The following is a 12,249-nucleotide window of genomic DNA, read 5'->3' as shown; positions in this document are numbered from 1 at the left end:
ACTATCTCCCTTTAATATAAGTGAGTAGGTAGCTACTTATTTATACTTAGAGGGCTCTCTCGAATTATTTCAACGCCACTATATCAAATTTACTGCGGCACTCCATACAAGGGCACTGGTGTTGTACTAGGAAGTACTTGAACCTTTCTGTTTGTTCCCACTGACCGACTACAACAACATACGTGGTGAACGCCTCGAATAAATATTAATGTTGGTTTTTCATTTTCAAACGAAACACTTTTTTTTGATACGAACTAAATTTATTAAAAATAAGCTTTTATTTTTTGTTCGAGCAAAAGAATATTTCCGATTTGTTTAGATTTTAAAGGGAGGTATTTTATTTAAAAATGCTTTGGGCTAAAGTGCATGCGAACGTCTAAAATTGTTGATTTCTTTTCTTTTCCCAGTTTTTACCAATCCGTTAAGAAATAAGAAATACGAGTGGACTTAATCGTTACTTTTCCAAGATTTCAAGACCAACAATATAAAATTTCGCAACAATAAAAAAGGGCTTTCCTCTTTAATAATGTCGCAAGTTAAAGAGCACTTAAGGAAAATGATAAGCCGTAATTCCTCAAGACTTACGTAATTGATTGTAGTCATAACACGCGTCCCAGTAAGGCTGTTTGCTTGGGCAGGGCTGTTTGCCCGCCTCCCACAAATATTGACACAAACACCGACTTATGCGTCGGAATCAACTGCGCGGAGTCAAAGTTATAGCGGAAAATGATTATATGAAAGTACTCAAAGATTTAATATTTTATGTGAGATAGTAATATCACAGATTGTTTCCAATGACGTCACTGGTGACACGGGCACGTCGCTCATGTTATATGAATGAGAAAGTTCTATATTTGAAACATTTTAATAAAAAACGGCGCACGTGTATAGTGTATCCAGTTATTTCTTTTTTTTGCTTGCTTAATCTGACGGTGGTAAATGTGGATAGAGGAAAAACTAGAACATATCGTTTATGAAAGCTATTCTCATACTTACACTAGAACATTAAATCTGGAATAATAAAGGCAAGCAAAACTCGGTCCAAATATTAGTTTAGCGTTCTTGACAGAAGACATACACCTAGCTAACGTTCATAACGTTAGAAACGTTAGGCCGCAGCCGAGCGTCGAGTGGCTTCTCACCAAATACTAACTTTCATAGCGCATTTATTTTTATTGCTCGGATTTCCGTTTGAAGTCTGAATAGGTTTTGGTATGTCTATTTTAAAGCATTTGCGGCCATAAAAACTCGTAGAGTAGAGTTTGAACGACCCACTTGCAGTTACGGCTGGGACGGGAGTTGCCGTGGTGTATGTGTTTGCAGTTGAAATTCAGCCATTTCTCCATGTAAACATGGCGCTTCCCTCGCCGGGCCGCAGCTGCGTCCGTGCTCGTACACAACTGATAAACAAAATGTTTTATAAAATTTTAAAACACTTTGGTGTTCAAGCTAGCGACTTTAAGTAAAATTTTGAATTTATTTAGCTCACAGTCTCGATAGATATGAATATTTGAAGATGTGTAAGATTACAATTTTGTTTCGCTTTCATGAAAAATGTTCGGCAGAGAATTTCTGTTTACTTTACGATATTTTTTATTAACGTGTAAGAATATGAGACGTCACAAACAAATACCTGATAACTAGGCTCATCCCATTGAATTAAATGTATATTTTTCAGTATCGTTTGCTGTACAGTCAGGACGAAGGCGTCAAGTCGGAAAAATGTCGATCTATTCTCACGATTCAAATGCATACATTTCGATTTCTCTGCAATTCTCTTAAATAAATGGAAAAGTCGTTCTTAAGTTCATAGTTACAAAAAAGATGCATTATCAAGCAGACTACTTGCTTACAATTGATAACAATTGATAACGATATGAGGTCGTTAAAAACGCCTCTAAATGTGTTCATAAAGGCAGCCTCTCGAGTTTCCATTATCGCCCGCTAATGAGATTAAAATTCGATTACACGGCTTACGAAATTATATTCTCCGACAATGTTTTACCCTCGTCACAATGCTTAAAGAAGATCAAGGAAATTCAACCGACCTTATCAGGAGATATACGAATAAGTATGATGCGGCGAGAAAGAGGTGCTCGAATATCTTACGATTTATAAGGTTCTTTTAAATTGAAAGAGAACAAATTCGTCAAAGGAGCGAGTTCGGCAAATAAATTAGCTCGGAGTGAATACCTGTGAGCCGCTTTCTGGATGTGACGGTTCATTGAGGAGCTTAAGTACTTTTTACCATTAATATCCCGAATATTGTGACGCGCCGTGCTCCCGCGTAATTATTGTGTGACACACTCAAGTCACAAAATAAATTAAAAAGTAAATAATGTAATACGTTTCACGTAATTAACACAATTTATTTTAGTTGCTTCTGTTTTGTAATTTCTGACTTTATTTCGTAGTAATTAAGACCTTTGTTGACTTTAATTTAACAAAGAGCGGAGATAAAAATCATAATACTAAATGTTTATATTATCTAAGTAAGAGTGGGAATTTGGCACGTGTGTCTACTAGTATGGATTTCTATGAACCCGTATTCGGTATAAGGCTTGGATAACGGATTTAAAGGGATCATCTCTCGATTAGAATGCGACACTCTCGCGTGCACTTAGCGGATGTTGCAAAGCTGAAGAAGAACTTTAGAATTATTTAATAGAGTAAGATTTTTTATTAAAATTTAAGCAAATTATCTATTGCTAGCTGCTATAAGATTATTTTGTATAATTATTATCAGAGTTGTTATTTCAAGAGTACTTTCTACATCCTTCGTTCTACTGCATTTACTTATATAATTTATTACGCTGTGGAGTTTGTTGCGCCTTTTCTTTTCCACAGCTAGAGCACTTAGGAAGAAGGGAATGGCGGGCGATACAGGGTGCTGTCTCTAAGTATATTATGTGAGGTTCAAGCAGTGCTACGTCAGTCTTGAATAAAATAATTTTGTTTTTATTTGTCTTTTATAATTCGACTGTATTTTTTCTTTTCAAATATTCTAAATTGAATGAACAGACATATATGATTTGGAAACATTTCACAAGTCCTTAAATGCTTATCTTCCAAAGCAAAACTCATCAAATACCAGTTATCCTATAATTACAATTTCAGTAATTTGTCAACGAACAAAATATATTACAATGTAAATTCTCTTTGACAATGTAATTGCACAATAAAACCGTTATTATACCGATAATTGATTTCGTATTGTGATTTGATGCAAAATTCGGCTTCAGTATGCCAGGCCTAAAAGCATTGCCATGTATTGATTTAAAGCTCAATAAAATAAAGTCTGCATTCTATCTTTTGAAACCGTAAAATCTTTTTATTCAAATTCGATATTTGCAAATCTAAGTAAATTGAAATTGATATTTGGAGAATTTTGTTTAATGTGTTCATATTACCAGTATCAGGTATCAGTTTTATTGATTAATTATAAGTTATGTAAATATACATTATCTAGAGTAACTCATTTTAAACATTTTTGTTGAAGTATAGAATAAAACCATTAAAACAAAATACATGATTGTCTCATCGGATGGAATCGAACTTTTCAGAGAGTATTCAGTTATTATTATTTTTCAGTTTAAGGTAAACCGACCACGCATATGTGTCGTATAGACTTGTTATCAATTCAAATAATATTTGAATCAAGTAATTGTTAGAATATCCAATTAAGTTCTGTCAGATCTATTTATCAGTAATCCCAGTATCGGATACAAATGTCGAAATACATTACGCAGTGCTGCACAAAGCGCATCGTGCCCGTCGCCTGCCCTGTGTGTTCGTGTCACGGTAATTGTCATAGATCCGAGGTAACGGGATAAACAGGAACAACTATTGATATTGACATTATTTACTTTTAAATCCGTACAGAGAATTAATGATAAAATACTATTGTTGAACGGGGATGAACTCGGAGTGAAAGATAAACATTCCATTTGAGGTTCCATTCTAAAACAAATGAAAGTTTAAGTTTTAAAATAATATAGAGATATTTTTTAAGATTTCAATAAAGGAAAAAATATTTTTGTGCGATTGAAATCCTAAACTATAGGCAGTTTGTAATATGAGTCTTATTAATATTCTAATCAAGATTTCTTGCTTAAAAACGTAAACTGCGCAACTAACTATAACCTATCGTGACATTATCGTCTGTGAGTGCTAGTATTCGATATAAATAATCATTTCTAGTAAATTTAAATACGAAATATAAAATCATACATTGAAGTTGAATAGAGTTACACACACTCTAGTCAGATTTCGTTCAGAATAGTACACTTGCAATAAACATTGCTGTCGGCGAAAACCCGCCCCAAAGAGTATCAGAACAACGCGAAAAATGTTTAATATCTATATGCAGACGTGAAAGTTAAAAGCTAGCTCGATGTTTGACTATAGCGAGGATAGACTAGGCAGGCTACGGGCGCGGTTTTAGCTGCGTACTGTTTGTCAGAACACGTTTAATAACTTTAAAATACAATGGTAACATGGTTTGAACGAAGTGGTGGAAATGGGACTAAATTATGATATGAACATGGAAAAGTTTTACTGCGTGGCTATGAAGAGGAGGATTAAACATACATGAGTCACCACGCTTGCTGTGGTTTGGCGATTCTAATAATTCCTAGTGATCAATGAGTTTGTTTCGACATTTGTTCTCAGAGTAGACAGAAAGGAAATGTCAACTCCAGCGTTCTGAAAACAAGACATGTCAAATAGTACATGTATCCTACTTAAATATTAAATTATTTCTTATATTTATTTGAAATTTGTTGGGAAATAGGTTTTTTTACCAAAATCATCAAAAAAGGTATTTTCGTTTAGTACTTAAAACACAACAAACAATCAAACACATCCATGTGGACATAACTTCGTGGATTATCCCGTAACCTTGCCCGTCACAACGGTCTAAGCTAAAAACTGCTCGCATATCCAAATGGCTCCTAAACACGGCCGCCATTGTTACAAGCTTTTCTTTATGTGGCAGGTCAGACCGGTGCCGTAAATAGACGGAGCGAGTCTCGCTAATGACACCGAATGTCCCTCACACGTCACTCATTACTTGTATGTACGTAGTGTATTATGGCACGTGGGGAATGACACGTTTTAAGGTTGGAGTAGGTTGACCTGTTATGTTAATATGTAGAGTGTTAGAGTGCAAGGCCACTGTTATTAATTGATAAGGAGGTACGGTATGATTATTGATAAAATTTTAGGAGACTTCGATTTTCAGCTTTGCAATGCATAGAAGATTTGTAGGTTAATATATTTGCTATGGGGGATAACTACAATAAGATATAGAATAACGTGTTACTTTAAATTTCAATTCCAACTCTTTATTGCGTACCTTAATGTCACATATGCGCACACTTTTAGCAACGATCCTTCTACTAGCTACCAAAATCTTTCCGTCTCAGACTAAATATCAATGAAAAGAACGAGGTAAATAACTACAAATTAACAGGTTTGAAAAAGGTGGTCCACTTCGAAACAACAATATTAATCAGTGCACAGATACTGTAAATTAATCCATCGTATCCAACCTTCCGGAACTCGCAAGTATCATAAACTGAATTTCCTCCGAGAATCGGCAGGACGTAACTCCTCGACTCCCCTCGACTCCAGTTATCAAGTGTCAACTTTATCACTTTATTATGTCTGGTATCCGAAGTTTACAACTCGATACAAACTTAATGCACTACGGTTACAAAGTTTAAAGCCTTGCAATAAACTACAACGGTAACACGATACTTACGCCAGCTTACGTAGACCGAAGTAATGCTCTCGGCAGTAATGTAAATTGCCCCAAATTGCTGATTTCAGGTCAATCGATTCAATCGAGATTAATGGTGCTTACTCACCAATCGAATAGTGTGAACTCAACTTTTATTTCGCTTGTAAACGATTTGATCAGTTGATATCGATCAAACACTTTCATCGATTTTAATTGAAAATCTGTTAGTTGCGCAGTTTGTGAATGATAAGGGTTGCAATTAGTCCATTACAGTAATGCGATTGAAATTGTATTTATCGTTATGATAGGTTGCATGGTGAGCTCCAGACAAATTTAATTGATTAATAGTGTTGCAAACTGGTATTTACTAAATTCCAATCTAAACAAGGCAAACCTAATGGCAACTTTAGTATTTTGCAGGGTTTCTATACAGAAAGTGTAAAAAAGCCGTTTTAAGGTTCAACAGTCTGTCTTTTCGTCCATCCCTCAGCATCTCATAACAACAAATAACAATATAGAATCAAAATCAAGTTAAGCAAAACCTGTACAAGTATACATGTAGTATACAGTATAATCATAAATTACAGAACTAACAAAAACAATTGTCGTTCAATCCAGCTCGTATTTCTGATCCCGAAGCTCTAGATTATAGGCATTGGGAATAACCTCGTTAAAGTCTGCAAACAGAGAATCTACAACTCGTCGTAGTCTTGAAGTTCAGCTCATTCTGTGAAAGAATCCAAGCGTGAATGTAAATTGGCAAGATTTAAGAGGAATATATATCACTAGTGAAACTCACTTCTAACTTTAGAGTTTGTGGAACCGCGCACATAAATATTTAAGTGTCTTTGACATTTCATACATCGTTCTTCCATAAGATTTAGATACGCGAAATTCAAGATCTTGTGAGTATTCATATTAAAGTTGTTACTGATTTATGTTCTGACGTCTGGGATGATAAATCGTTTGAGTAATTAACACACAGTTAAGTAACGTTTCTTAAAAATGTAAGTACGTGATCTTTGAATGGAAAATAATTTTAAGGGAGAAATGTTGTTTCGTAATGTCGTATTAATTATTTTGCATGATAAAAGTGATATCATCGTTTTGAAAACAATGAAAATGTTCCCGAAATATTATTTCAGTAAAGCATTTACCAAAATTTGTCGAATTCCGTCCATTTGATCCAATCCCAACTATTTCAATAACAATTTATACGCATGCAGTATCGAACATACGAGTAGCTTTCATAAAACGCAATTGAATTTGCCTTTGACGTCATCGATCACGATCAATCATCAGCGTTGACATCGCCGAATAAACTTACTTTACCGAATATGCTCGACAAATTCATAATGTAGTATGCAGTTTACTATTTATCAAACAAGTTTCAAAAATAAGGAACCGAAAACAGCAACTTGTATGTAATATACAGTTTTGCTGTTTTAAAAACTGAATGAAAATAGGTATTTAGCCAATTGACTTTCTGCCTTTGACAGGAATAAAGATGTCTTTTTGGATGAATGGAAACAGTGTATTATTTTTATTTCAAGTAAGCATACATTTAGTTAAATACAGTTTTAAAATGACTTTATAGCTTAAGTTCCGAAAATGAGGTAGTGCCTACTCGATAAAACATGACACAAAAACATCATATCCATGAAAGTTGCAATATCGAAAAAAAATGACCAGAAAAAATGTGACCAGATTTGGGAGAATGTATTTTTTCTAATTTCATCTTAAAACTAATTAAATAAACAGCTCTTAAGTAGGTATTAAAATAAAGAAGTAAAACCTTAACAATCTTATAAGTAATACGAGCAATTATCTAAATAAGAGGATCGTAATCATTCCTAAGTAGCTACAAAAAATATGAAAAAATGAAGGACCATGATGATATTTCAAGCAAGATTTCAATAAAAACAAGTAATTATTTATTAATGCGAGCCCCCTTCCAAATAACCACTTCAGGCGATTTATAACTTTTTTATTTGATTAAATACATTCCAAGACATTTCATACAATCAAGAACGTCCTTCACGCTTTTAATTAAATTTACGAGATCTTGAAAGTATCAATCTAAATGAGGAGTGGTCAGAATATTACAATAATTATAATTATTAAACACAATTAATTTTCATAAAAATTTACCTACAAGTACCTACAAGTCATTCTTTCCAAAAAATGTTTTCTTTCTAACTCGACTTATGGTCAATTTACGATGACGAAGAAATTTATTAACGACAGTCTCCCAAAATACGGCTTACGAAAAGACCCTTTCTAAATTAATTCCCACCGATCAATAACTACTCAGTATCATGTTGAATTTGAATTCTTCCTTGTACTGAATGTTATAACTTCGTACACAAGCTTTTTCGGTATTACTTTTTTATGTGACGTCACAGGACTCGTTGTAATCCGACCCACACGACGTCGGTTTCGGTGTACATTCATATAATTTAATCAGGACGACGTATTCTGACTGATGAATTGAATTTATCAAGATAGCTCTGTATATGGTGGTTTAGGGATACTGATATTCCCCAATGTATAGCTTGTGGTATTTTGTTTTTCTGAGACATCCTTATTGAAGTTAATAACTTCCTACAAATATTTTGTCCAGTTAGGCAATAGGGTATATGCCGTAGACAATAACGTACAACAATAATACGTCGGGTAAATTAAAAAAATGATTTATTTTTCTTAGGGTTTCTATTACTGACAAACTACGGCATCCTATTACCTACTGAGCGTCTGTTCGTCCGTCCTTCACCAGACTGTATTTCATGTTCCTTGATAGTTAAACATATTACATATGTTGGAACTCCAACAATTTTGATTGTTGACCCACAAATTTATTTTTAACCCACCCGATTTGTTTATCTTTAGCCTACTTGTTCAGAAACTCAGTGTCGTAGTCCGGCTTTTTATTTCATCAAAGTTCTGGTAAGTGACTTGAATTCAGCTTACTGTACGATCTTTTTCTGGTTTGTGCGATTAAAGAAAAAATACGCATCCATTTTTTTGGTAATCTGTATGAGGCATTGATTCTTGTTTTTTAATTAAGCACCTGCCTAATAGCCTTTACTCGACTGACAAATATTTTAGAATAATGTTCCTTCTCACATACAAAATTACCTAAAATACATGTGTACAGGTAGCGAGGCAGAGTGAACACACAGCCCCGCGTAGTCTTTACTTAACCCGCCCTGGATAAATTAACAAACAATTAACGATCAATAGGTGATTCAACCGCGAATGAAACCAACCAGCTGGTAGCTGGTAGCAAACTTCCAGAGACAGAATCTATAATTATGTTTGATCGGGACCCGAGTCAATATTTAATATTAAGTTAATTTTCCGGCTCACATATTAATGTGGGTTAAAATACTTCGGGTTATATTAGAGCCATATAATATGATAGTATAATGTATAGTAACATTATCCGGTGACTTGGGTAAGCTTCAGTGCTCAGCGTTATTTCGTAATGGACGACTTTTATGTGTAAAAGCATTAGCTTAATGTGCAAAACTCAGTGTCTTACTGTAAATAGGAACGTTACATTTAAATGAAACTACACACGTATAAGTATTGTGTGCCTTGCGTATTGTGCTTTCCCAATGGGACATTACATTTAATATGTGCTATATTCATAAATAGACTCGACCATGTGGTAACAAAAGCATTTAAACAGAATGTCCATTTGCATATTATGAAAATGATGAGGTCGTTTACTGACGCCACTGCCTCGCCGTTATTATGACAGTTCAAACTAATAAAATTATGTGACCTCATTTGTTACTTAGCTCGGCCGGCGGAGCTTTTGAGAAATTATGAGGGGCTCCTGAAAGCATTTGTTTTGCCGCACTCCTCGATAAATCTTACCAAAAAATCGGTCAAGTGAGCTTCAAGAACCGTGACCATGGTCCCAGATATGTTGGGTTCAAGGGATACTTCAATGTTTTAAACAGGTCTGTATATAAAGATAAACATATAATAAAACAAACGATCAGGAATGGTCCAGAAATTATGTGGAATTTGTCACGCAAATTAACCCATATTGCATTTCAATTATGAGGCCATTACCAAATTCTTGGTAATTTACATTGCGCAAATCGAGCCAATTAGGTTAATTGAATAGGGACAAAAACCAAGCAAATAATGTGTATGTATGATAAAAATTGTATTATCCACACTAATAAATATTTAATTTGGAGTCTATTGTATTATTACAATAACCGTTTTTTTTACTACATGCATAATTATGTATATGTGTTCGGCACATATACCAAAATAACATTACTTTCTTTCGTCCATCAGTTTTACCTCTGATCGTCTTGTTGTTAATCCCTGAAATAGCTGGACTTTTATTAGCAGGCAGTTGGTGTAAGAAGGAGAAATGTAGGCTACTCCATGAAAAAATCTTTACTTGAAAAAAACTTTAAAAGTATGTTTTCTTAATTACAAGCGGACGAAGTCACAGATACAGCTAGTTCATTGATAAACTCGGCAGTGATATTCTGATTCCAAGAATCTTTTGTCACTAAATAAACTGTGTTATTTCTCGTCTACTTTTGATATGACGAATGAATATTCAAGAGTAATTTCGTGGCTGAAACACAAGTCTACATTCAATTTGGCGACACCGAATAGAGTCGAATAAATTAAAAGCACTCCATCACACCATCTTATACAATGGCATTTTCCTTAACGGGGCTTTTTGGTTATTAATTCACCCTCATGCTTTGTAATAGCAGTCGTGTCAAGGTGAGAGGGGCTTGTTTTAATATCGCAGATCAAACAATATTTTGATAATTGATTATTCGACGTATATTTTTTAGGTATATATAGCATCACAACAGTCAAGCGCCACATACAGACAGTGGTCTGTCAATAATAGGGTTCCGTTTTTACCTTTGCGAACAAAATTCTAAAGAATGAATATATTTTTAACATTTGCCGTGAATACCTAAAGATTACAAAGACAGTTTACTAATTTGAAGGTTGTCTGAAATCCCAGAAGTCTGCTAACCCCATAAAAGTTTCTTCGTAACCAAGTTAATTGTCATATTCGTTTCGAGAATTGCCTCGCATAACGGGAACGTCGTTTCCTCCACCTGTGCCAGAGGTCACGGGAAATAATCTGACCACCTGACGCGGCGTCCACACAATATCAGTTGGAATAGAAGAGTTTCAAACCTTTTGTTTTTCCTTTTACTTTACTTATGATAATATGGACGTATTCTGTTTATAATACATATTGTTCAGCATTTTTAAGACTGATTTGAAATAATAATAATGAGCAGACCTTTTCGTAAAGTATGTTCTGAGATAGATGAACAAAATAATGTGATTCCTGAAGATTAATTTACTTTATTTTATTTATCTATAAATGGTGCCATTAGTCTAATTGAAAGCAACTTGAAATATCAAGCAAAGAAATTAGTCTGTTTGGGGTCGTGAACCTAAGTGGTATATTGTTGGCCAGCAACAGTATTTTGACTGTTGCTTAGTATAGGCACAGGCTGTGTTGAGTACAAAAAACGTGATATTAAATAAACTTCTGTCATTAACCCCATAAAATGTTGGAAAGTATTGATTATACTTTCCCAACATTTCTCCGGCTTAATTAACACAAGAGCACAACAAATTCGTACAAAAACCGCATTGCAATCAGATTTTTTCGGAAAACAAGCAAAAAATTTCTGCAGTACTTTTAAAATTCAGCTCCCATTCCTGTTAGGTAGCCTCGTTCCGGCCGTGAGACCAGCTCGTTTGTATAATTGTGTTTGTGTATATAGCTCCTGTCACCGGCCCGCCATCTATCCGACCGACTTCGCCGGTGACATCGACAAATTGACATGTCCTGTCCTTTAACCGCCTTATTTCAAAGTGAATAGACGAAGTATTTACATTTTGGGCATGCTTAACAACCTAACAATCTTATCGTGATATTAAAATGAAAAGGATTTAAAAGAGTTAATTTAGCTTTTAGCAGCATACAATACTATCTTACTGATTATAATTCATTACATGACTAAATCAATAATGTTTGCTAAGGAGTTTGTTTATCCACGTGCCTGTAATAGAAGGAGTTAAGTTAGATTACCCAAGGATTCGGTTTACTCGAAGTAAGTCAGAATTAATTACCGATAAGATAACTATCGGTAAGCTTAAGATATTGTTCTATTCATAACTAGCTGTTGCCCGCGACTTTGTCTGCGTGATTTTCAAGACGTGAAAAACTATGAAGTTTAATAATAACGATCATCGCAAAAGTGTAATGCAATATTGAAAATGAAACACTTTTTTTACATTTTAAGCTTGTTTTTTTATTTCTAAATTATAATGAATCTTGAGCGGCCCAAAGACTATCAAATGTTTGAATCAAACAGATTTTATCGTTTACGATACTATCCTGGTGTCAAATATTTCTGACTTTTTCTTATTTAATCCCAAAAAGAGGAGTTTACAACTTTGACATATCTGCCTGCTTGTCTGTCTGT

The sequence above is a fragment of the Trichoplusia ni genome, chromosome 4, assembly GCF_003590095.1.
Source record: "Trichoplusia ni isolate ovarian cell line Hi5 chromosome 4, tn1, whole genome shotgun sequence".
In the NCBI taxonomy this organism is placed as follows: Eukaryota; Metazoa; Arthropoda; class Insecta; order Lepidoptera; family Noctuidae; genus Trichoplusia; species Trichoplusia ni.
Note: the sequence above shows the minus strand (reverse complement) of the source record.